The sequence below is a fragment of the Aethalodelphis obliquidens genome, unplaced genomic scaffold (genome assembly GCF_003676395.1).
Source record: "Aethalodelphis obliquidens isolate GAN/ISIS:26980383/991018 unplaced genomic scaffold, ASM367639v1 scaffold4, whole genome shotgun sequence".
In the NCBI taxonomy this organism is placed as follows: Eukaryota; Metazoa; Chordata; class Mammalia; order Artiodactyla; family Delphinidae; genus Aethalodelphis; species Aethalodelphis obliquidens.
Window position 1 is genome coordinate 74,484,696 of NW_020837948.1, and position 25,131 is coordinate 74,509,826.

General features: G+C 39.2%; 1 protein-coding gene across 16 annotated transcripts in view; it reads left to right on the top strand.

Annotated features, from left to right (window-relative positions):
* Positions 1-13,172: 13,172 nt before the first annotated feature.
* SLC38A9 (solute carrier family 38 member 9) overlaps positions 13,173-25,131 on the top strand; it is a 109,878-nt gene continuing 97,919 nt past the window's right edge. For 3 of the 16 annotated variants that reach the window (XR_003431687.1, XM_027101106.1, XM_027101103.1), the window contains exon 1: positions 13,191-13,507. The gene's annotated coding sequence lies outside the window, so the exon portion shown is untranslated. Of the gene's footprint in view, positions 13,508-13,920; positions 13,980-15,828; positions 16,442-25,131 lie in introns of those variants that run through there. The other 13 variants (XR_003431691.1, XR_003431688.1, XR_003431689.1 and 10 more) reach the window with 10 other exon arrangements.

Here is a 25,131-nt window from a genome sequence, read left to right on the forward strand (position 1 = left end):
CATATTTTGGGGTGCTCCCCTTCAGAGTATTCTGCAGCTGTACAAAGGAAAGAGGGTTATCTCTGTATATTGCTATGGAGTGATCACTAGGATATATTATTGGAAAAAAGCCAGGTACAGAGTAGGGTGTCAAGTATGCTAGCTTATATATAAAGAGATGTATCTGTTTATATTTTTAAAAAATGGAAGGATAAGCCAAATATTAGACTACCTATGAGATGAGAGAACAGGTTGAAAAGGATAAGAATGTGTGCCAGACGTCTCTGAGTGAGTGGATTTGATTGTGAAACCATGTGATTGTTATGCAAAACTATAAAACTAAATTAAATTGAAATTTAAAGAGCTATTTTAGAATTTAAAGCAAAAAACCAAATACACTTAAATAAATGTATATTTATTTAGTGGCTTTTTAGTGGGTATTTAGAGTTAGTGGCTTAACCACACAGAGAAGAGTTATTTCAAGTGATTTAAAATACAGTAATTTGACCATATGTCCCTAGTGGGATATATCATAAGGCAAAAAGAACTGCAAAAAATAAACTAATTCTGTAATCATATTGTTGGTAATAAACTAGTACATAATTAAGTTAATATTGTTTAAGAATTAAGATTTTTAGTGTGAGAGAAAAGAGATTGAAATAGAAATCAGAGGTTAAGAAATAGCCCTATACTCTTAAACTTGAATTGGAAATATCATTATGAACTCATGATATATTATCTTCATAAAATAAAAAGGATTTCCTTACTCTGCCCACTGAAAAAGCATAGAAACAATGACAAACCCATTAGCAGTGCACATGCTAGCACACAGACTACTGTTGACCTGAAACAAAAACACTGCCAAATATTTCTCCAGCAAAGATGGGTTTATTCAGGATTAGCAGAGAATTGCAATTTGGGGTCTGCAACCATGCCAAACCACATGCAAGTCCCGGCATGGCAAAGGAAGGAGAACACTTTTATAGAGAGGAAAAGGACTTTTCAAAGCACCTGGCCAGTAAGATGGGTTCCTCACAGTTCTAGAGGAGTTCCCCAGGTAGGGATAACCTTTTCTAAAGAGACTTTAGCCACAGAAGAGGCCGTCTGTCTTCAAGGAAAGGCTTCAGTCCAGTGTGAAAACATACAGACCATAAATAAAACAAAGAGCTCATAGCTTTTCATTGGCTGAGTCCCTGCCAGGAAAGGAGTCTTTCTTCTTCCTGTTAGGTTCTATCACCAGAGGGTGTGAGAGTTCCCCCTTCTGGTCTCCCAACTCTATTTAATTGAGGTTTCTGTTTATTAATTTTTTACATTTTCCCCTTTTGATCAGGATTTTTCTCTGAAAGCACTGCTATCAAGAGTCAGGGGTTTTAGTTTCAATGGCTTTTTGTCCCTCAATGTCAAGAAGGACCATTCCTGGGTATAGTGTCTCACATCAGAGGGAAAGTGCACAGATTGGAAGCCTATTAAGGTCACATTTGAGTAACAAGGAGGAGGAAGGAGGACTCTCAGGCACTTTTTATCTAAAGTCCTGTTATCAAAATCATAGACATCAGAGATCTCCTGAGGCATTATGCCATCATCAAAGGCTTGGTGACAAACTTCCAACAGGCCTGGTCCAGATATCTTGGGAAAGCTGTCTTATCAGATGTCATCTGCTTCAATTCTGGAAAATCTTTACTTTCAGGTCACCAGATGATGTGCAGTTTCAGTTAAGGTTCGATGCTTTCTTTAGGTGTGTCTCATGAATCCAGGGGTCTATTCCTTCGAGTCTGGAAGCACAAGGATTGTTTGGAGTACTTGATAGAGTACTTTCCAGCAAGGTTGAAGAGAGTTCTTCTGGATGTATCTTTTGTGATAGATGAAATCTCCAGGTTGCAAGTTGTGATGCTTAAGGTCTTTGTCCCCCAAGGGTGCACTGTGAAAAGACTGATCCACCAAAACATGGTTATTTTTAATAGAAGCAATTAGGCCTTTGCAATATTGGAGTATCTCTCCTTTTATCAGTTGTAGGTTAAAGAAGTAGGAGCCAAGTTCATTGGGTATACTGTGACTAGCTCAAAGGTTGAGAGTTTATGAATTCCAAAAGGGGTGGATGTGAGGTTTAGAAGGATCACAGCAAGGCAAGGGGGTTATCCTCGTGCCACAGGGTCCAGCTGTTGGCTATAATACCCTATGGGTCAATGGTGAATCCATGTTTTGGGGTGAGTACCCCAAGGGCATTCCCTTCCTTTTCATATACAACAAGGAAAAATGGAATTTGATAATTGGGAAGCTCAAGGGCAGGTGGGTTCAGCAAACTCTTCTCTAAGACCTTGAGGCTATGTCATCCAATTCTTCCCATAAAATTAAGTTGTGTTGTTATTGTTGAGTAAAACGTACAGAAGTTTGGCCATAAGAGGGAAAAATTGGAATCAAATTTTAGCCATTAAGGTCTAGCCCAAGGAAACCTGTCACAATTTCAGCAATTACAAACTAGACCAAGAAAATCTCACAGTTGGCATTTGGTTTTGGGTTTTGGGAAACTAAGACACCATGAAGTCTATCTGGATCTAAGTGTATCCCTTGTTCTGATATCTGACGCCCTACATATCAAACCTGGTTTGGGGCAAACTGCCATTTTTCTTTGGTGATATTATGTCCCTTTAAGGCTAAAAGTTTAGCAAGTGGATGCTGTCTTCCTGTAAGGAGGCTTGAGAACGAGAGCAAAGAAGTGAATCATCCACTTGTTGCAACAAAGCAGTATTTCTAGGGATCAACCTTGAGGATTTGCCCAAGAAATAGGGGCTCCGTATAACCCTGAGGCACTACAGTCCAGGTGAATTGGCTTTCTTGCAAAGTGAAGGCAAAAAGGTATTGGCTAGCTTCACCAACTGAAATACTAAAGACTGCGTTATATAAATCAGTTACAGTAAAGAATTTACTACCTAATAACTATGAGGGCTAGGAACAACAGAGATAACAATGTTGTTTGTTGCTGGGAGGTCCTGGACAAACCTCCACCCTTGGCCCTTAGGTTTTCTCACCGGTAAAATGGGAGTGTCTGCCTAGTACAAGGGATAATGAGGCCTTGAGCCTTGTAATCTTCTATTATAGGCTTTACACCTTGAATGGCTTCCTTACTCTTAGGGTATCAATTAATTCTGGGAAGAGATTTTGAGGAGTCTCTCTGAATTTTAATGGGAAATGTGCTATGAATTTTGCCAACATCATTTGGAGATTTTGCTCATAAGGAAAGTGTGAGCTGATTCAATAGGGACAAATGATCAGCGTTGCCAGAATCTGCTCTAGCACGGTCAGAGATGGAATAAAAGATATCAAAGGGTCATTTAATTCACTTGGTGGATTGCTTAGATGACTACTGTCAATTTCTATATTTTCCCCTTCAGGGAGAAAGAATACTGGCATGATAATTCTCTAAGAAGTCTTAGCCTAATAAGTGGGTAGGGGCAGAGGAGCCAAGGAGAAAAGGGTGAGTATCTCTCAAAAGCCCTAAACTAAAGGGAATAGGTTCAGAGACAAGAACCTCTTGAGGCTCATTAAAGATCTGCACTATTTGAACTGTTTTAGTACTTTGAGGCAGGGCTGTTTTATAGTAGCAGAATTGAGCAATGAGTGTAGCTCCTTTGTCAGTTAGGACTAGAAGAGATTTTCCCCCAATCTGGAGAAATGTTCCTTCAAGCCAGTTAAGAAGGAGGGCTGGGAAAACCACCTATAGTTCCTTGGAGCCCTGTCACTGAGAATTGGGAGGATGTTGGAAGACAAGTGCTTAATTTTGTAACAATCTAGAAACTAGGCAGGTTTTGATTATATTTAGGATCATTCATTTGCTGGAGTTGGAGATTAAGAATTTTGACTGTATTCCTTTAAGGTAACATCTAGAGAATGAGAGAGATGTTTTGCCAGATTTACTAAATCTGGAGTGAACAAAGTTTTCCATTCCAACCTGGTCATTTTTACTAGAAGGAAAAGGTCCCAGTTCCACCCATTAATAAACATAAGAGTTGGGGGAGAGGAGCCAAGATGGCGGAGTAGAAGGACATGCTCTCACTCCCTCTTGCGAGAACACCAGAATCACAACTAGCTGCTGGACAATCATCAACAGGAAGACACTGGAACTCACCAAAAAAGATACCCCACATCCAAAGACAAAGGAGAAGCCACAAAGAGATGGTAGGAGGGGCGCAATCACAGTAAAATCAAATCCCATAACTGGGGTGGGTGACTCACAAACTGCAGAACACTTATACCACAGAAGTCCACCCACTGGAGTGAAGGTTCTGAGCCCCATGTCAGGCTCCCCAACCTGGGGATCTGGCAATGGGAGGAGGAATTCCTAGAGAATCAGACTTTGAAGCCTAGTGGGAATTGATTGCAGGACTTTGACAGGACTTGGGGAAACAGAGTCTCCACTCTTGGAGGGCACACACAAAGTAGTGTGCGCATCGGGACCCAGGGGAAGGAGCAGTGACCCCAGGGGAGACTGAACCAGACCTACCTGCTAGAGTTGGAGGGTCTCCTGCAGAGGTGGGGGGTGGCTGTGGCTCACTGTGGGGACAAGGACACTGGCAGCAGAAGTTCTGGGAAGTACTCCTTGGTGTGAGCCCTCCCAGAGTCTGCCATTGGCCCCAGCAAAGAGCCCAGGTAGGTTCCAGTGTAGGGTTGCCTCAGGCCAAACAACCAACAGGGAGGGAACCCAGCCCCACCCATCAGCAGTCAAGTAGATTAAAGTTTTACTGAGCTCCGCCCACCAGAGCAACAGTCAGCTCTACCCACCATCAGTCCCTCCCATCAAGCCTCTTAGATAGCCTCATCCAACAGAGGGCAGACAGCAGAAGCAAGAAGAACTACAATCCTGCAGCCTGTGGAACGAAAACCGCATTCACAGAAAGATAGACAAGATGAAAAGGCCGAGGGCTATGTACCAGATGAAGGAACAAGATAAAACCCCAGAAAAACAACTAAATGAAGTGGAGATAGGCAACCTTCCAGAAAAAGAATTCAGAATAATGATAGTGAAGATGATCCAGGACCTCAGAAAAAGAATGGAGGCAAAGATTGAGAAGATGCAAGAAATGTTTAACAAAGACCTAGAAGAATTAAAGAACAAACAAACAGAGATGAACAATACAATAACTGAAATGAAAACTACACTAGAAGGAATCAAGAGCAGAATAACTGAGGCAGAAGAACGGATAAGTGACCTGGAAGACAGAATGATAGAATTCACTGCTGCGGAACAGAATAAAGAAAAAAGAACGAAAAGAAATGAAGACAGCCTAAGAGACCTCTGGGACAACATTAAACGCAACAACATTCGCATTATAGGGATCCCAGAAGGAGAAGAGAGAGAGAGAGGACCAGAGAAAATATTTGAAGAGATTATAGTCGAAAACTTCCCTAACATGGGAAAGGAAATAGCCACCCAAGTCCAGGAAGCAGAGTGAGTCCCATACAGGATAAACCCAAGGAGAAACACACCGAGATACATAGTAATCAAATTGGCAAAAATTAAATACAAAGAAAAATTATTGAAAGCAGCAAGGGAAAACTGAAAAATAACATACAAGGGAACTCCCATAAGGTTAACAGCTGATTTCTCAGCAGAAACTCTACAAGCCAGAAGGGAGTGGCATGATGTACTTAAAGTGATGAAAGGGAAGAAACTACAAACAAGATTACTCTACCCAGCAAGGGTCTCATTCAGATTCGTTGGAGAAATCAAAAGCTTTACAGACAAGCAAAACCTAAGAGAATTCAGCACCACTAAACAAGCTCTACAACAAATGCGAAAGGAAATTCTCTAAGTGGGAAACACAAGAGAAGAAAAGGACCTACAAAAACAAACCCAAAACAATTAAGAAAATGGTCACAGGAACATATATATGGATAATTACCTTAAACATGAATGGATTAAATGCTCCAACCAAAAGACACAGCCTTGCTAAATGGATACAAAAACAAGACCCATATATATACTGTCTACAAGAGACCCACTTCAGACTTAGGGACACATACAGACTGAAAGTGAGGGGACGGAAAAAGGTATTCCACGCAAATGGAAATCAAAATAAAACTGGAGTAGCTGGTATTTTATTGTGTATATGCAATATAATTAATTTAGCTAGTTTCCCATTGGAAAAAAAAAAAGAAAAAAAACCCATAAGAGTTAAAAACCATACGGATGGATGGAACCATAAAAGACTCAGAATTGCTAAAGCAATTCTGAGGAAAAAGAACAAAGCTGAAGGCATAACCCTCCCAGACTTCAGAGAATACTACAAAGCTACAATAATCAAAACAGCATGCTATTGGCACAAAACCAGACATGTAGATCAATGGATCAGAATAAAGAGCCCAGAAATAAACCTACACACCTACAGTCAATCTTTGACAAAGGAGGCAACTGAGAAAAGACAGTCTCTGCAGCAAGTGGTGTTGGGAAAACTGGACAGCCACATGTAAATAACTGAAGTTAGAACACTCCCTCACACCATACACAAAAATAAACTCAAAATGACTTAAAGACTTAAATATAAGACATGACATCATAAGACTACTGGAGGAGAACACAGGCAAAACATTCTCTGAAATGGGGACTTCCCTGGTGGTCCAGTGGTAAAGAATCCACCTTACAATGCAGGGGACACGGGTTTGATCCCTGGTCAGGGAACTAAGATCCCAGATGCCACGGGGCAACTAAGCCCGTGTGCCACAACTGCTGAGTTTGCACACCTCAACTAGAGCCTGCATGCCGCAAACTACATGCTCTGGAACCTGCGCACCACAACTACAGAGGCCATGTACCCTGGAGCCTGTGCAGCACAACTAGAGAGAGAAAACCCACATGTTGCAACTAGAGAGAAGTCTGCACACCACAACGAAGAGCCTGCATGCCTCAACGAAGATCCCCCATGTGCTGCAACTAAGACCCGATGCAGCCCAAAATAAAAATAAAATAGATAAATAAATAATAAATAAATCTTTTAAAAAAACCAAAAAACATTTCTCTAAAGTAAATTGTACCAGTGTTTTCTTAGGTCAGTCTCCCAAGGCAATAGAAATAAAGGGAAAATAAACAAATGGAACCTAATCAAACTTGTAAGTTTTGGCATAGCAAAGGAAACTATAAACAAAATGAAAAGACAACCCATGGAGTGGGAGAAAATATTTGCAAACGATACAACCAATAAGAGCTTGACTTCCAAAATATATAAACAGGTCATGCAACTCAATAACAAAACAAAAAAAAAACCCAATCAAAAAATGGGCAGAAGACCTAAATAGACATTTCTCCAAAGGAGATGGCCAATAGGCACATGAAAAGATGCTCAACATTGCTAATTATCAGAGAAATGCAAATCAAAACTACCATGAGGCATCACCTCACATGGGTCAGAATGGCTATCTTTAAAAAGTCTACAAATAATAAATGCTGGAGAGTGTGTGGAGTAAAGGGGATCCTCCTACATTGTTGGTGGGAATGTAAATTGGTACAGCCACTATGGAAAACAGCATGAAAGTTCCTTAAAAAACTAAAAATAGAGTTACCATATTATCCAGCCATCCCACTTTTGGGCATATATCTGGAAAAGACAAAAATTCTAATTTGAAAAGATACATGCACCCCAATGTTCATAGCAGCACTATTTATAATAGCCAAGATGTGGAAGCGACTGAAATGTCCATCGACAGGTGAATGGATAAAGCAGATGTGGTATATATATATACACAAAGGAATACTACTCGGCCATAAAAAAGAATAAAATAATGCCATTTGCAGCAACATGAATAGACCTAGAGGTTATCATACTAAGTGAAGCAAGTCAGAAAAAGAAAGACAAATATCATATGATATCACTTATACGCGGAACCTAAAAAAATGATACAAATGAACTTATGAAACAGAAATAGACTCACAGACATTGAAAACAAACTTATGGTTATCAAAGCAGAAAGGGGGTGCATGAGGGATAAATTAGGAGTAAAAAAATTTAGAAACTACTCAGGTGGAATCAACATTTGAAGGAAGACCAGAATTTTATTTAAAAACATTCTGAAGTCAATTGTAATATTCATGAGCAGGTTCATTAGATTTTTGTGTGCAAGTCTGAATTTTGTTCAAATCAAATTTCCCGTTTTGGAAAAGCCCTAGGAATTGCTCGATGAAGTCATCTAGCAATTGCCTGAGCCTAATCATAAAATAAGTTAGCGCACTGGTTTCTCAGTTGTAATTCTAGAGCTCTTTCAGGACTTTCCCAATTAGCAGTTTTCATCCAATGCTGGACCTGGCCTTTACCAACAAGCATATACCAACTAGCTGATATTAATCAGAGAAACCAGGTTGATACACTTGAATGGCTATATTAAATTCCTCAGCGAATCTGTGTAAACCTTCAGTTACTTTGGAAAAATCTTTGGCTATGGCTCGCAGTTCAGCTTTAGTCCAGAGAATATCAAGAAATTAAGCTTTTAGCCTCGATCCTCAGAATGCTAAATTTTAAAGCAACAGGTACTGACAAGTGCAGAGAAAAAGGGAATAGGGAGAGTTTCAGAGAAAGGGGGAAGTTTGGTGAGAGAATTAGTATGGGGATGGTGGTAAAAAAGAGGAAGACGGAGCTGTGGGAAACAAGAAGGGGCCAGAGGCAGAGCCTGAGACAAAGAAGCCAAGGAAGAAGAGCCTGAGGCTTCAGGAGCCATTTTACCTTTCTTTAATCATTTGTCTGCCTCAGTTAATCTTAAAGTCTTATTTTGCAGAAGCAATTTTAGACTCCTGATAATTTCAGAAAGCCTCAAAATACCCATAGAAATAAGCATTCCACTCAATTGTAAATTTTTGAGCTGTTGTAGTCCAATTCTGTTTTAAGAATATTAAGTTTGGGGATTTCAAAAGTTCCCCACAATGACTATTGATATTCTCAATTGTCTTTGGTCAGGTCAGTCTATTTAATTAAAAGTGCACAAAGGGAAGGACCTTGGGTTTTTTTTTAACATCTTTATTGGAGTATAATTGCTTTATAATGGTGTGTTAGTTTCTGCCTTATAGCAAAGTGAATCAGCTATACATATACACATATCCCCACTCCTCCCTCACCCTCCCTTTCCCACCCCTCTAGGTGGACACAAAGCTGATCTCCCTGTGCTATGCAGCTGCTTCCCACTAGCTATCTATTTTACATTTGGTAGTGTATGTATGCCCATGCCACTCTCTCACTTTGTCCCAGCTTACCCTTCCTCCTCCGCGTAGGACCTTGGTTTTAAACATAAAATTGGCTAAAGTCCCTGTAGAGGGTGTGCCCTCAAAATACTTAGATAACTGGGATCTCATTTTCTAGGTGTTTTTCCTCTAGAGTCAAGAACAATTTTCAAACAGTTTAAACAGCTTACAGCACAATAGGTTCAATTCAAACAGCTTGCAAGCTCATCCCAGCCAGTCTTAAGAAGACAGCTTGGTCCCTGAGGAGCCAGGACAAAGGCCCTTCCTCCCTCCCTTCCTTCCCTCCCTCCCTCCTTCCTTCCTCCCTCTCTTCCTCCCTTCTTTTGCCATTCTCCAGAAAACAGCCCTTCCAGAGGAATGGGCTGAAGGCTAAACCAGCAGTTTCATTTGAAGCAGCCCCTTCCCAAAGAAATTGGGCCAAAGTCATTTTCAGCTAACTTCAGTTGAAACATTCTGATCTCAAGATCAGACCAAAGTGCCAAACGAGTACTCAAAACAAGGCCTTACCAAGAAAGATGAAACCTTTAAATAAATCCCAAACAAAGCTGGAGAGCTTCAAATGCAAAAAGGGAGTGAGCTCAGATCCTGGAGGAAAGGGGAAAGTCCTCTCCTTTGAAGAATCCAGCTAATAAAGGAAAATCTCCACTCTGTGTTCTCTAGGCCAGAGGGTCAGAAAGCTACAGTTCTGGGAACAAATCCAGTCTAATACCTATTTCTATAAATAAATTAAAATATAGCCACCTCATTGGTTTATATATTGCCTATGTTGGCTGCATTCACGCCATAAAGGCAGAATTGGGTAGTTGTTAACAGAGACCATATGGCTATAAAACCTAAAATACTTACTACTAGGCCCTTTACATAAAATGTTTGTCAATTCTTGCTTTAGGCCAGGAACATAATTGCTAGTGACCTGCAGTCCCTAAGCTATGAGGTTACCACAGGGAACTCACAAGGACTTCACAGAGTATTTTAAATTTTTGAGGAAAACAGCAATATCTGTCAGACACCATGTGAACGCTTGAGGTACTTCACAATTTCAACATTAGATCAAGTTAATTCTTTTGGCTAACGTACCTTTTCAAAATTGAGTTTTCAGCAATTCCTATGATCTCAAGCAAGTGCTGTGCAAAATCCAATGTGGAAGAGGAAATGGAGACAGTGATGTCCCATCTGATTTCAAGGTTTGAGAAGTTATGCAGTGCCCAATAGGTGTATATACCCAATTAGTAAGCAATTGTGGTTATTAAAGAATGAAATAAAATCTTTTTCTTTCAATTTCCATATATATTTAAATAAACACATATTAATTTGTTTGGACCTAACCACTTAGTAAACAGAAACTAAGGACACTGAGAAAAATTTACTCAGACACTAAGGGTGACACAAACCTCTGATCTAGAAGATGATCATCAATGGCTACTGATCATCAATGACTGGTGAAAAGCTAAAGGCGAACTTTGTAAGAGACAATATTTGAGCCCACTGAATAGTCTTAATATCACAAATGAAAGAATTCCAGAAATGTGCTTCCTGATGTGATGGGAAGTCTATAACACCAACTATAAATGCTTGATTTTAAAAATCAAGTTTAAATGTGATCAAGCTTCTAGACTTAACTACCAGTCAGCTAATTCTATAAAGTCTGTATTCTTCGTTGTGTGACCACTCTGTTCCATTAGCTTAGTGGTCAGCTAGTGATTTAGCAGAGATATCTTTATTAAATGCTTATAAGCAAAAAAGAAAAAGAAAAAACCAGCCAAAATGCAAAAAATCTCTCCCAGTCTTTGTCAGCTAGCTGTGTGTTGGGGCACTCCTTCAATGCTTAGCAGGATACTTTACATTTCTGCATTAGCCTTCACTTCCTGCTTGTACAGAGTCTGAAAGTCAGCCAGAAGAGAGCTTAGGGTCTTCTCAGGTCTTTTCTGAGCATGGGTCCAGACCAAGGCATGCATGTGGCCTTCTGGATTCCCCAGAAGAGGAGGAAGCTTTTCAAGAAAACCTTTATACCAGGACTTCCCTGGTGGCACACTGGATAAGACTCCATGCTCCCAATGCAGAGGGCCCGGGTCCATCCCTGGTCAGGGAACTAGATCCTGCATACATGCCTCAACTAAGGAGCCCACCTGCTGCAACTAAGATACAGCACGACCAAATAAATAAGTAAATATTTAAAAAATAGAAAACAAAAACCCTTTATTCCCCAAGTATCTGCTTCCCCAGGCTCTTCCTTCCTAGGCTTTTTGGCCTGTTTATTGTTTGTCCCAACTGTTACACCGTACCCTGGTGGCAGTGACTAATACATTTGCTTTAAACTCTTTTGACAATCCTGCCTCAGCCCTGGGAGGCTCCAAGGCTGGGGAAACAAAGGTAAGCCCTTGAGCCAAACCTTCAGGACACCACCAGATAGGTCAAAACACAAAATTACAACTCCTTTAGAATAAGGTCCATATTACTCTCTCTGGTACCAGCAACCTACACCAGGAATGTGGGCTGCTGTCCTCAAGGCCACTGGCAAGCTAGAGATAATCACAGAGCTTTCTTGCCAAAATTCAGCAGTCTTTTCTTAAGTGTTCCCCTGGTTGTTGTGAGTTTTTTTATTAGATTCCAGAGTTCCAAAAAAAGCTGATTCTGACAGTTTCACCAGGTTATTCGTTGCTTTTGTGGAGGGAGAGTTTTCAAGTTCCCTATTCAGCCATTTTCGCTGACGTCATTCCATACCATCTACTTTCGTGCTTCTCAGCCTTACCTAAAAATATTTTCTCAGCCTGAAAAGCAGAGAAAGAAGAAAATTTTGCCACCATTGTAGCTATCAAAAGAATGTACTGTTGAAGGCAGGCTAAAAAGCAGTTGCAAAAGTTTTTTAATAAGGACACCATTAGCAAAATAACTTTTATCTGCCTTAAAGGCAATATTCATCACATTACCTGCCTTGCATTTGTCAAACCCTCGATAACAGAGGCAGAGTTTGAGAGCATAGGCTTTGGAAGAAGACCTCAGTTTGAATTCCAGATCTTCTGCCACTTGATAGTTGTTTGGCCTTGGGTAACTCTTAAAATTCTCTAGGGCTGTTTCCTTATTTGTAAAATAGGGATAATATACACTTCTAGAATCATGGTAAAGACTTAATGAGATATTTTATGTAAAATGCTTGGCACTCAGTTTTAACTATTTGTTAAATTTGGTTTCTTTCATTTGGGATTAACACATTACACTAACATCGTTGGATTTTTCCTGGTTGTTTTGCTTAAAAAAAAAAAAGCCACCGGCTTCCTACGTAAGAAGAGCTGAGGTATTGCCATATGCTTTTCAGGAGACTTACCTTAAGCTGACTTTTTATAACAAGCACACCAATTTTCCTTAGACTGTATGTTTATTTGGGGTGGCTGTCGGCGAAATTGTTAGGGATGGGGAGAGGGTGCTTAAAATCCTACCAAAGCCCCTCTTTTAGCCTAGTGACTAAACTGCCAACACGTAAAAAACAAAAAACAAACCTAAATGTCTAGACAAGGGAGAGAAAGTGCCAAATTTAACAATTTTTTTTTCAAACCAGCTTCCTTTGGTGTCCACAGGGTGCAAGCACGTGATGAGAGTACAGAGCACCAGCGAGAACAACCTGAGATGACAGACAGATAATGGGAGGTCAGCCCTAGATGGAAATGTCACATCAGCCCTTTCTCAGGTGGCCTCCGGGGTGGTAGACTGCAGGAGATCGCGTCCCTCCTCTTAGATGCCTTAAGGGCAGGCAGGCAACAGACTAGCGCAAAGGTCTGGCTGCAGATAAAACGCGATTAGCCCACCTGCGCCGCCCTTCCTTCCGAAGCCGGAGGGCTGGGCTCTGCGGCGGGAGGCGTGTTGGCTGTCGCAGAGCCCTCTGGGAGTTGTAGTCCGCAGCGGCGGGAGGTTTGACTGCAGCGGCCGGCTTAGCGCTCTCAGAACTGCATCCCCCGCTGGCCTCCGCGGCCTAGGCCGTTGCCTTTTCCTGTTCAGGGGACAAGAACCCTTGCTGCAGCAAGTTGAGAAGTTTGGGGGAGGGGTGTCCTCCTTCCCGCCGAGCTCTCTGAGATTAAGGGCTCGGCCTGCTCAGGTAGAGGACGTTCCGGGTCTTGCAAACTCATCTCCCGGGAGGGAGTGGAGGAAAAGGGGGGACGCGGCTGCTAAGGCTGAGCTTGCGACGGAGTCGGCTGTTACTCGGGGAAGTTCTTCAGGGAAACGCCTCGGAACTGTGGCTTCTTGCGGAAGCGGTGAGGCCAAAGCCGGGGCCCGCGGAGACCGGTCCGGAGAGGCGGCGCGCGTTCCTACAGGTCTCGGGTGAGAGCAAGTCAGGGCCTCCGTCGGGGGCTGAGAAAGAACTCGAGGGGCTGTGGGAATCGGTGTCTGCCGGACCTTAGGGAAAAGACAGGGTTACCGTGGGTGAACACCCGAGTGAGAGGAGGAGGGAGGAGGAGAATTGGGGGAATTGCGGGAATGGGAGCGCCCTTTTCTATGCCGAGTAGGAGAGAGCTAGAGAGGGGAGGTGGGGAGGAAGCTCCCTTGGTGCCTTGAGCTAGGACCGCAGATGGGGTGAGGGCTGAGACAGGGAAGTCCTCGTCACGCTTTTCCCCCGGCTCGACTGTGAGAGACAGTGACCACAGTAGGTGGCTTGACATCTTCCTGTCTTAGAATAATAGAGCTGGAACGGGCCTTTGAGAGCAGCTAGTCAAGCGCATTCCCTCATTTTCCAGATGAGGAGACTTCAGTCCACCGAGTTGAAGAAACTGGCTCGCTCACCACCAGACAACCGGTTAATGGCCAGCTTGACTAAAACCTAATTTTCATGACTCTCAAGCCATGCCGTAATCTATTGCTGAGATCAGTAGATTAGCAAACTTTAGAACCTGTTCCCCCTCCTTTTATCTTTTTACTGCTTGTCATATGCAGGGTAACAGGCAGCCCCTGAAGGGAAAGGCTTTACACTTTGCAATAGGTCAAAGAAACCCTTGTTTTAACTTGAACAAAAATCTCCTTGCCTCACAAACAACTACAAACTTCATATTAAGAATAAAGGTTGGTGGCAAGCTAAGATGTCACCTATAGCTTCTTTGCCTCGAAGAAAATAAAGTTCACCTTTCCTTTCCCACTGTGTGCCCACTAGAGCTCTGAAAACATTTAGCCTTAGATTTCTTCTGTCTTAAATGCTGCATATCTCAGTTACATACATAAAAATAATGCTGTTTATTGTGATTTTTATAATACCCTAAATAGTTACAATAAAGGGTAAACAGCATAGGAGGATGGGAATACCTGAATTACAAATTAAAATAATGATTTATAGTATTTTTTTAAGAGATACGAACATAAAAGTAAAGAAAAAAAATTAAGAAGATAAAAATTTCTAGCAAGCCAGCATTTTATAATACACTTAAATTTCAGTACTTGCCAGTATTCTTTCTTTCCTACTGCCTAAACATAACTAGAGCATTTAGTGTTCCCAGTGTGAGAGGAGAGGTTCTTTGGTGCCATTGCATTGTTCTGACTGCTAATTTCTTTATTAAAACACATTGTCTTCCAGCACTGTCAAATTTAACACCTTTTGAAGGATTTATTGATCAGATTAGACGCATGTTCCAACTGTCACATCAGAATTTGAATATTATGGCTCCTATTGGCTCACCATTAAGCAATTCACAAGGAAGAGGTTTAGATAAAGTTTGTTACTGGACTTTATAGAAGTTACAGACTTACCTAGAAGAACATACATATACATAACTGCTTTCACCAGGCTGCCTTTTTAATGATATGGTTCCAATTGCTTTTATATTGGCATACTACAGAGGTGGGTAAACTATGACCAAATTTGGCCACTGCCAAATGTATTTACTTTTTATATGGTTTTACTGGAACACAACCATGCTTACTCATTTATACATTGTCTTTTGTGCTACAGGCAGAGTTGAGTAGTTGTAGAGACCATATGGCTGGCAAAGCCTAAAATATTTACTATCTGGCCCTTTGCAGAAAAAAAATTATCAACCCCTGGCCTGGTGAACTGAATGTAAATATAGTATCTAAAACTCTACCATTTGCAGAAGTATTAGTTAATAGTAATTTTCACTCATAAATACTTGTATGGTGGGTTCATAATCCATTTCTTTGGGCAAAAGCTAGTACCTCCTTATTGCAGATTGTCGCTAGCATCTTGGCATATGTACTATAGGTTTGCTTTTGCAAAGTATTGTCAAAGAAAGTTTCTGAACCTAGTGTGGAAAGGGCTGACATTCTTTCAGATATACTGATGCTCACAGTTAATAACTTTTAAAAATAACATTTAGGAGCTTCCTTTGGTTGTTCTCTATGTTCTTTTCATGGAGATAAATGCTTCAGCATAAGCACCAGCAAACAAGTTAATAAGCTGTTTTCATATTGAGACCCCATACTAAAACCAATCTTAAAATAAATGATAAGGGTCTTTTTCTTTTTCTTTTCTTTTTTTTTTTGCGGTACGTAGGCCTCTCACTGTTGTGGCCTCTCCCATTGCGGAGCACAGGCTCTGGATGCCCAGGCTCAGCGACCATGGCTCACGGGCCTAGGCGCTCCGCGGCATGTGGGATCTTCCCAGACCCGGGGCACGAACCCGTATCCCCTGCATCGGCAGGCGGACTCTCAACCACTGCGCCACCAGGGAAGCCCAAGGGTCTTATTACTAAATGACTTATCTTTGACATTAATAATCTTGTATCTGGGACTTCAGTGTCTTAAAGATCAGAGGATTGAATGAAATAGAAATGAATATATCTGTTTATGTCATTTTTTTGTATTTAACTCCCTATATTAGTGTTAGTCTGTGGCAAATTAGTGCTTAGGAATAATTAAAATTTTACTTAATCATTGGTAGCACTATTCTGTGTTACCATCTAAGTAATATTAGCTATGAAACTCCAATTCACCTCTCAACCTAATTCATCAAACTTCAGTTTATAGTTCTCAAGACTTTCAGAAAGGTATCAAATTTCCTTTGAAACAGCATTCTGGGGGAATTTGAAGTTCAGGTTACTTGACTAATTGAGGCAACTGAAAATGATCTGTTTCCTTACAGTTCTTCATATTTACTTGAATGTTAATAAATCTTTGAAAGGCACTAGGAACTTTGGACTCATTCATGATTTATTTTGAATCATTGAAATATCATCAGTTTTCTGCTTGTTTGGAATAAAAAGCTAATTTGACAATGCCACAAGATTTCAGATTCGCCCAGGACAAATACATGTATGTGATTAAACTGGAAACTTTATGTCAATTCCTGAATGTCCTTCATATTTTCCCCAACCTTGATTATCACTTTTTGTTAAGGCTGACTGAAATCTAAGAACCTTTCTAGATTTTCCTCTTTTCTGGTTTCCTAACATTCAATATTCAGTGAAAGTATCATCTCCAGGACATAAAAAATCCTGTTTCTAAACTCAACCACATTCTCAGTTTAGTTTAGGAACCAATACAGTGGAGAGTATTGGTTAACAAAGTAAGTCAGAAGTGTAGCCGTTTTTTTCTGCCATTGTTTAAGCAGGTATGTTTTTTCCTACTCTGACTTGGCTATTGACCTTTCTTGTGTTTCACTGCTGCTGGAAGGATTATTGCTGTCCAAGGGAATATCTAGCCTTGAGACAAAGAAGTTTGCATCAAGAGAAACAAATTCATCTAAGCTAGTTTGCTTCAAGAAAACTATGTTGTTTTAAATTTGTAATCCAGATGCTTGGGCACATATCTTCACTCTTCTAGTCCTAAACTTTGTTTTTAAAGAGTTTAAGGCCATTTGTCATTCTAGGTATTACTGCTTTTTTGTTTCCGAATCTGAACAGGACCTGATTTTCAGAGGCTTCTTTTGTCTTCCAAATAGCCTGCCTCCTTCTTTAAAGCAGACATCCCACTATAGTGGGAAATAGCGTTTGGGATCAAAGTGGCCTAATTTCATTCCCAATCGTGGCTTTATTAGTTACGTGATTTAGGACAAGTTACTTCTGAGCTTCATGGTTTTTTATTTATTTATGTTTTTTGTATCAATAATTTGAAGGTAATACCTATTTCCCAAATCCTAAAGTATTAGATACAATTAAACAACATGTAAACATTAGGCCAACAGTAGGCATTCAATAAATAAATGTTAGTTCCATCTTCCACTACCTTTCTATTGACTTGTCTTTTTCTCTGAGTTTTTCTCCAAAGTGACACTGTTTTTGTTCTTCAGAAATGAATTCTTTCCCTTTAGGTCTATTCTGTTTGTGACAGTTCAGTAATTCTATGAAGCTCAATTTCTTTATCTTTCTTACCTCACTGGGTTTACTCACTTTATGCTAAAGACGTACATATGTCAGCTGATTTTATTCAGGCCACTAAATTAAGCCAAAATATAATTTTGCTAGTTACTTTTAAAGAACTAAATTCATAATAAAAATGATAGCTCTGTTTATTGAGCACTCACTGTGGACCGGTCACATTATTATGTGCATTATCTCATTTAAATCTCGAACCAAATTCCCTTAGGGAATTTAAGTAAGTTGCCCCAAGTCACACAGTAAATCCAGGATTCAAATCCAAGCAGTCTTATGTGAGCTGGCCACTACATTCTACTTAATAGAATCAGAATAGGCCATATCCCAATTTAACCATTGTGTATAATTCAAACGAATACCTTCCGAAGGTGGTTTCATGAGTTTTTGTAGATTTAAGAGCAATAAGGTTCTGCCTGCTTACCAATATTAAAAATTTTCTCTAGCATTTCTTAACAATTCTGTTTATGCCTTTTTCCTCCCACAGTATAACAGTTTCATTAAGCTCATTTCATTAAACTTAGTTTAAGTTCACAAATAATAGTAGCAAACTCCTATATAAAGTTCAGTAGTGTTTGGAATAGTTCCAAATGCTTACACATTAATTTATAGATTATTTTATGTGCTTTAGATTTTCTTTTATAAATTTCCCCCAAGTTCTTTAAGTTATTCTTTTTGATGAAGGGGTACTGGCTTCCTGAGTCAACTTTTCAATTTCTAAAATATTTAATTTTTTAAATTGAGATGATATTTTTAAAACTCTCTAAAGTTAATAACTTCTCTACTATATGTTTATTTTCCAAGCTTTTAATTCCTATGCCATGTCCATCTTTATTTATTTTCCTTTTCCTTTTTTTTTCCTAATTGAGATACAGTTGATGTACAATATTACATAAGTTACAGGTGTACAAAATAGTGATTCACAATTTTTAAAGGTTATACTGCATTTATAGTTATTTTAAAATATTGACTGTATTCCCTGTGTTGTACAATATATCTTTCTAGCTTGCTTATTTATTTATTTATATATTTTTGCGGTACACGGGCCTCTCACCGTCGTGGCCTCTCCCGTTGCGGAGCACAGGCTCCGGACGCGCAGGCTCAGCGGCCATGGCTCACGGGCCCAGCTGCTCCGCGGCATGTGGGATCCTCCCAGACCGGGGCACAAACCCATGTCCCCTGCATAGGCAGGCGGATTCTCAACCACTGCGCCACCAGGGAAGCCCGCTTATTTATTTTATACATAATAGTTTATAACTCTTAATCCCCTACCCATATCTTGCCCCTCCCTGCTTCCCTCGCTCCACTGGTAACCACTAGTTTGTTCTCTGTAAGTCTGTTTCCTTTTTGTTATATTCACTAGTTTGTATTATTTTTTAGAGTCCACATATAAGTGATATCATGCAGTATTTGTCTTTGTCTGACTTATTTCACTTAGCATAATACCTTCCACGTCCATCCATGTTGTTGCAAATGGCAAAATTTCATTCTTTTTTATGGCTGAGTAGTGTTGCATTATACATATACCACATCTTCTTTATCCATTCATCTGTTGATGGACACTTAGGTTACTTCCGTATCTTGGCAGTTGTAAATAATGCTGCAATGAACATTGGGGTACCTGTATCTTTTTGAATTAGTGTTTTCTTTTTTTTCAGATATATACCCAGGAGTGGAATTGCTGGGTCATATGGTAGTTCTCTTTTCAGTTTTTTGAGAAATTGGCCATACTGTTTTCCACAGTGGTTGCACCAATTTACATTACCCCAACAGTGTATAAGGGTTCCCTTATATGTACATCCTCACCAAGACTTGTTATTTCTCACTTTTTTGATGATAACCATTCTAATGGGTGTGAGGTGATATCTTATTGTGGTTTTGAAGTTCCCAGATGATTACTGACGTTGAGGATCTTTTCTTGTGCTTGTTGGCCATCTGTATGTCTTCTTTATAAAATGTCTATTCAGATCTGCCCATTTTTAAATTGGGTTGCTTGTTTTTTTGTTGAGTTGTATGAGCTGTTTATATATTCTGGGTATTGACCCCTTATCAGTCATATCATTAGCAAATATTTTCTCCCATTCAGTAGGTTGTCTCTTTGTTTTGTCAGTGGTTTCCTTTGTGCCGCACAAAAGCTTTTAAGTCTGATTAGGTCCTATTTTGCTTTTATTTCCTCTGCTTTAGCATACAGGTCAAAAATATATGTTGCTGTGATTTATGGCAAAGGGTGTTCCGCCTATGTTTTCCTCTAGGAGTTTTATGGTTTCTGGTCTTACATTTAGTTCTTTAATCCATTTTGAGTTTATTTCTATATATGGTGTGAGAAAATGTTCTAATCTCATTATTTTACATGTGGCTGTCCAGTTTTCCCAGCACCACTTATTGAAGAGACTGTCTTTTCTCCACTGTATATTCTTGCCTCCTTTGTCACAGATTAATTGATCGTAAGTGCATGGGTTTATTTCTGGGCTTTCTCATCCTGTTCCGTCGATCTATTTGTCTGTTTTTTTGGCCAGTACCATAGTGTTTTGAGTATTGTAGCTTTGTAGTATAGTCTGAAGTCAAGAAACATTGTTCCTCCAGCTCTGTTCTTCTTTCTCAAGATTATTTTGGCTATTTGGGGTCTTTTGTGTTTCCATACAAATTTTAAAATTATTTGTTCTGGTTCTGTGAAAAATGCCCTTGGTATTTTTATAGGGATTGCAATAATCTGTAGATTGCCTTGGGTAGTATGGTCATTTTAACAATATTAATTCCAATCCATGAACACAGTATACCTTTCCATCTGTTTATGTTGTCTTCAATTTCTTTCATCAGTGTCTTATAATTTTCCAAGTATAGTTGTTTTGCCTTCTGAGATAGGTTTATTCCTACGTATTTTATTCTTTTTGATGCAATGGTAAATGGGATTGTTTTCTTAATTTCCCTTCTGGTAATTCATTTTTAGTGTATAGAAGTGCAACAGATTTCTGTATATTAATTTTGTATCCTGCAACTTTACTGAATTCATTGTTGAGCTCTACTACTTTTTTGGTGGCATCGTAGGATTTTCTATGTGTAGTGTCATGTCATCTGCAGAGTGTTACCTTTTTACTTCCTTTCCAATTTGGAATCCTTTTATTTCTATTTCTTGCCTGATTGCTGTGGCTAGGACTTCCAATATTATGTTGAATAAAATTGGCAAGAGTGGGCATCCTTGAGTTGTTGCTGATCTTAGATACCCACCTTAATTTAAAATGTATTTTTCATTGATATTTTATATAGAATGTTTTTACTCATTACATCCAGGAGATACTTTTTTCAAGTTTTATTTAGTGAAATTGACAGTTTTAGACTAAGGATATTTAATAGGACTGTCAATCCTAGTCTTGTAAATTAGTGGGTCAAAGTACTCTTAATTCTGCCTTTAGTTTTAAAACTTAAGACCAAAGAAGTCAACTGAATTATTAATCAGTTTTATTACATTAAAAAAGGAACTGAAAAATCAGGCTTCTGTTTTTGCACATCAACTAACTGTTCTGATGAAACTACTTAGCTTACTCACAGTTCCTTTTATCTTAGTGAGATTTTAGTAACAGTTACTATTGATCAGTGTATACTTTATATTCAAGATCATTTCTGATGCTCCACATTTGAATATATATGTTATATGGCTCTATGTTTCAAATAGTCAACTAAACTTTTTACCTTAAAAGAATAAATCTTGCACTGATCTATTACAGAGCTAATTTGGGAGCCACGACTAGCAAGTGGTGTAGATATGAGCTAAAAGTGAAATGAAGAACAGAAAATCATAATCGTTTGTTAGCATCCTGCTTGGTTTTATTATTTAAGTGATTTAGGACAAATTACCTGACTTCTTGACTTCATAAATTATATTTTTTAAGTTTCTTGAGGATAGGGACCATGACTTTTTTTTTTTCTGTTTTTCTCAGTACCCAAGTTCCTTGTAGAGGCTCATTGAGAACTTGTTGGATGAATATATTGTTCAGAATTTACCATTACTCAGTATTTTAGTTGTCTCATCTTAGAATAGATCATCATTTTTATGTTCATACTCTTTATAAGATACAGAAATAAGGCCCTTCTTGATTGGAAATGGTAATACAGTAGACCTTGAACAACACAGGTTTGAACTGTTCAGGTCCACTTATATGTGGATTTTTTTCAATATTATGTACTACAGTACTACACCATCCATGATTGGTTGAATCTACAGATGCAGAATTGCAGATACTTGACTGTCAAGTTATACACCAATTTTCAACTGTGCAGAGGCACAGTTAACTCCTCATTGTTGAAGGGTCAACTGTATATGGTTTTGCCTTTTTTGAAAAGTTACTGTTAAAATTACTATTATTACCTTATAAGGTAATACTTTAACATTTTTATTTAACATTATTTATCTTCAGTAGCACTAAGTTAATGAGAGCTTTGGCTTAATTGTTGAACAGAAACACAGAAGAGCAGAATAGGGAAATGGAAAGGAAAGAAACAGAAAAGAAAACACATGCTGGGGAATAGAACATGTGACCAACATCTCTATCACATAATAGTGGCATGTTGGCAATATTTGCTTAGCTCTTTGTTACTAAGAAGAATTTTTCATTTAAAAAAAAAGAGGAAAAAACTCAAGAGGCTGCATATGTTTTAAAAAAAAGAAGTATTTTTATTTGACTTTTTTTTTTTTTTTTATGGTACACGGGCCTCTCACTGTTGTGGCCTCTCCTGTTGCAGAGCACAGGCTCCGGACACCCAGGCTCAGCGGCCATGGCTCACGGGCCTAGCCTCTCCACGGCATGTGGGATCTTCCCGGACCGGGACACGAACCTGTGTACCCTGCATCGACAGGTGGACTGTCAACCATTGCTCCACCAGGGAAGCCCTATTTGATTTTTGAAAGGAATAATAATACATATGAACATTTATTTTCCCGTTACAAAGTACTAAGTATAATATGCATCATGTCATTTAATTCTCAAACACCCCAGTGAAGAGGATGTTATTATTTCCATTTTGCAAATGGGAAAATAGTCTCGTGGAGGTTAAATGGTTAGTCTTAAATTACACAGGTAGTGAGTGGCAAATATAGGACTCTCCCTTAGAAACCCCATTTTCTTTCTACTTTGCCGTAAATGCTACAATTAGAAAAGTAAGATCAGTGGACATTAAACTCCATTAAACAAATACAGCAATAATAAAACTATACTTGTTGAGTAGTCTGGGCTGTAACAAGAAAGAGAAGTAAAAGTGAAAGATAAAAGAGAGGAGGAAAGGCCAAAGAACAGGAAAAACAGCACAGCATAGTGGCAAAGAATACACGCTCTGGACTTAAACTGTGTAGGCTTGAATTTGAACTCTGCCACTTACTAACTTTGTAGTCAATTACTTACCTTCTGCATGCTTTGTATCCTTTTCTGTAAAGTGAAGGTAATAATAGTAACTTACAGGTTGAGGATAAAAGGTAAAGCACTTGGTTTTGTGTTAAAATCTGTTTACTTCATCTTATGGAGTTCCCTTTTTTTTAATAATTGTGAAATACAACATCCTACAAAAAAGTGCATCGAACATATGTATATTGAATAATTATAAAGCAAATGGCCATGTAACCACAATCAAGTTAAGAAATAGAATACTGCCATTACCATATAAGGTTCCTTCCTGTCTTTCCCTAACACAGCCTCCTATTTTCCCCCTTAGGGCAGATTTCTCAGTGTCAGGACATTTTTGGCTAGGTAATTGTTGTAGGAAGCTAACCTGTGCATTGTAGGATCTTTAGCAGCATCCCTAGTCTCTACCTACTGGGTGCTAATAGCACTTCCCTCAGTTGTAACAACCAACCGGGTGAGGCCAAATTCCTTACTATACCACTCTACAACTCTCTACCTGCTTGTGTGGCAAGTAAACTGTAAGGGTACAAACAGAGAGCTCCACTGTAGAAATCTTGGTAACAAATGATGGTAGTCAGAGTCTGGATATATTTGAAAGAAAGCCAACAAGATTTCCTAACGGATTGAATGTAGACTGAGAAAAAGAAGTTATGAGTGATTCCAAGAATTTTAGCTTGAGCAACTAGAAGGATGGAAATACCATTAACTGAAATCAGGAAAACAATGCATGGGGTAGCTTTTCAGGAAAAAGTCAGAAGTTCAGTTTTTGACAGGTTTCACTTGTCTATTATATCCAAGTAAAGATGTTAAGTTGGATATATACATATACCAAATCATTATGTTGTGCATCTAAAACTAGTATAATGTTATATGTCAATTATATCTCAATTTTTAAAAAGATGTTAAGTTGGTAGTTGGATATGCAAGTCTAAAATTTAGGAGAGAAGTTTTGGCTAGAAATATAATGTGAAATTTGTCATTATCTAGATCAGTAGAACTTTCTGCAATGATGGAAATGTTTTATACCTACACTGTGCAATATGGTAGTCACTAGCCACATGTGGCTAGAGTGACTTAGGTACTGAATTTTTTTAAATTTAATTTTAATTAGTATAAATTTAAGTAATCACTTGTGACTAGTGGCTACTGTATTGTATAACACAAGTGACGATATTAAAACCATGAGATTGGATAATATTACCTGAAAATTGAGGTAAATAGATAAGAGTACAAAGACTGACCCTTGAGACTACAATTTTTTTTTTAATAAATGTATTTATTTTTGGCTGTGTTGGGCCTCTGCTGCTGCATGCGGGCCCTCTCTAGTTGTGGCAAGCAGGGGCCACCACTCATTGCGGTGCACAGGCTTCTCATTGCGGTGGCCTCTCCTGCTGCAGAGCATGGGCTCTAGGCGTGCAGGCCTCAGCAGTTGTGGCACGCGGGCTCAGCAGTTGTGACTCGCAGGCTCCAGGGCGCAGTCCCAGCAGTTGTGGCGCACGGGCTCAGCCGCTCCGTGGAATGTGGGATCCTCCCAGGCCAGGGATCGAACCCATGTCCCCTGCATTGGCAGGCAGATTCCTTTAACTACTGTGCCACCCAGGGAAGCCCGAGACTCTACAATTTTAAGGGAGACAAGGAGCTAACAGTGAGCAAAGGAGACAGAAAAGGAGGAGGGACCAGAGAGATATAGGAAAAACCTGAAGCCCTGTTGAATCAGTTTGTTAAGAAAGAGAGTGATTCTTTGTGGCAAATATTTCTGATAAGGCAAGCAAGTTAAAGACTGAGAAATTGAGTTTACCAATATGGAGGGCATTGGTCTAATAAGAGTAGGTTTTGTGTAGTGATGGGGAAGATAGCCTGATTAGCATGGGTTTAAGAAAGAACGGGAGGATCTTATCTATTTTATGCTTTCTATTTGTCCTACTTCTTTTACATTTTTTTCTCCTTTCTTACCTTTCTTTAAGTCATTTATTTTTTAACATTCTACTTTCTCCCTCTCCTAGATTATAAGTTATATATTGTTTTCTATTATGTTAGTAGTTACCTTTAAAATTACACCATACATCACATCAAAGTGTAATGTTGATCTGGCCAATACAAGGGCTTTAGAACACTTTAATTCCAAGAACTTCACTTGATCTTTTCCCCCTTTGGTCTGGAATTTTAATTTTTTTTTCCAACTCTGTAACATATTGTTTATTGATTCTGCTTGAATTCATTAAACTTCTTGAATCTGCAGATC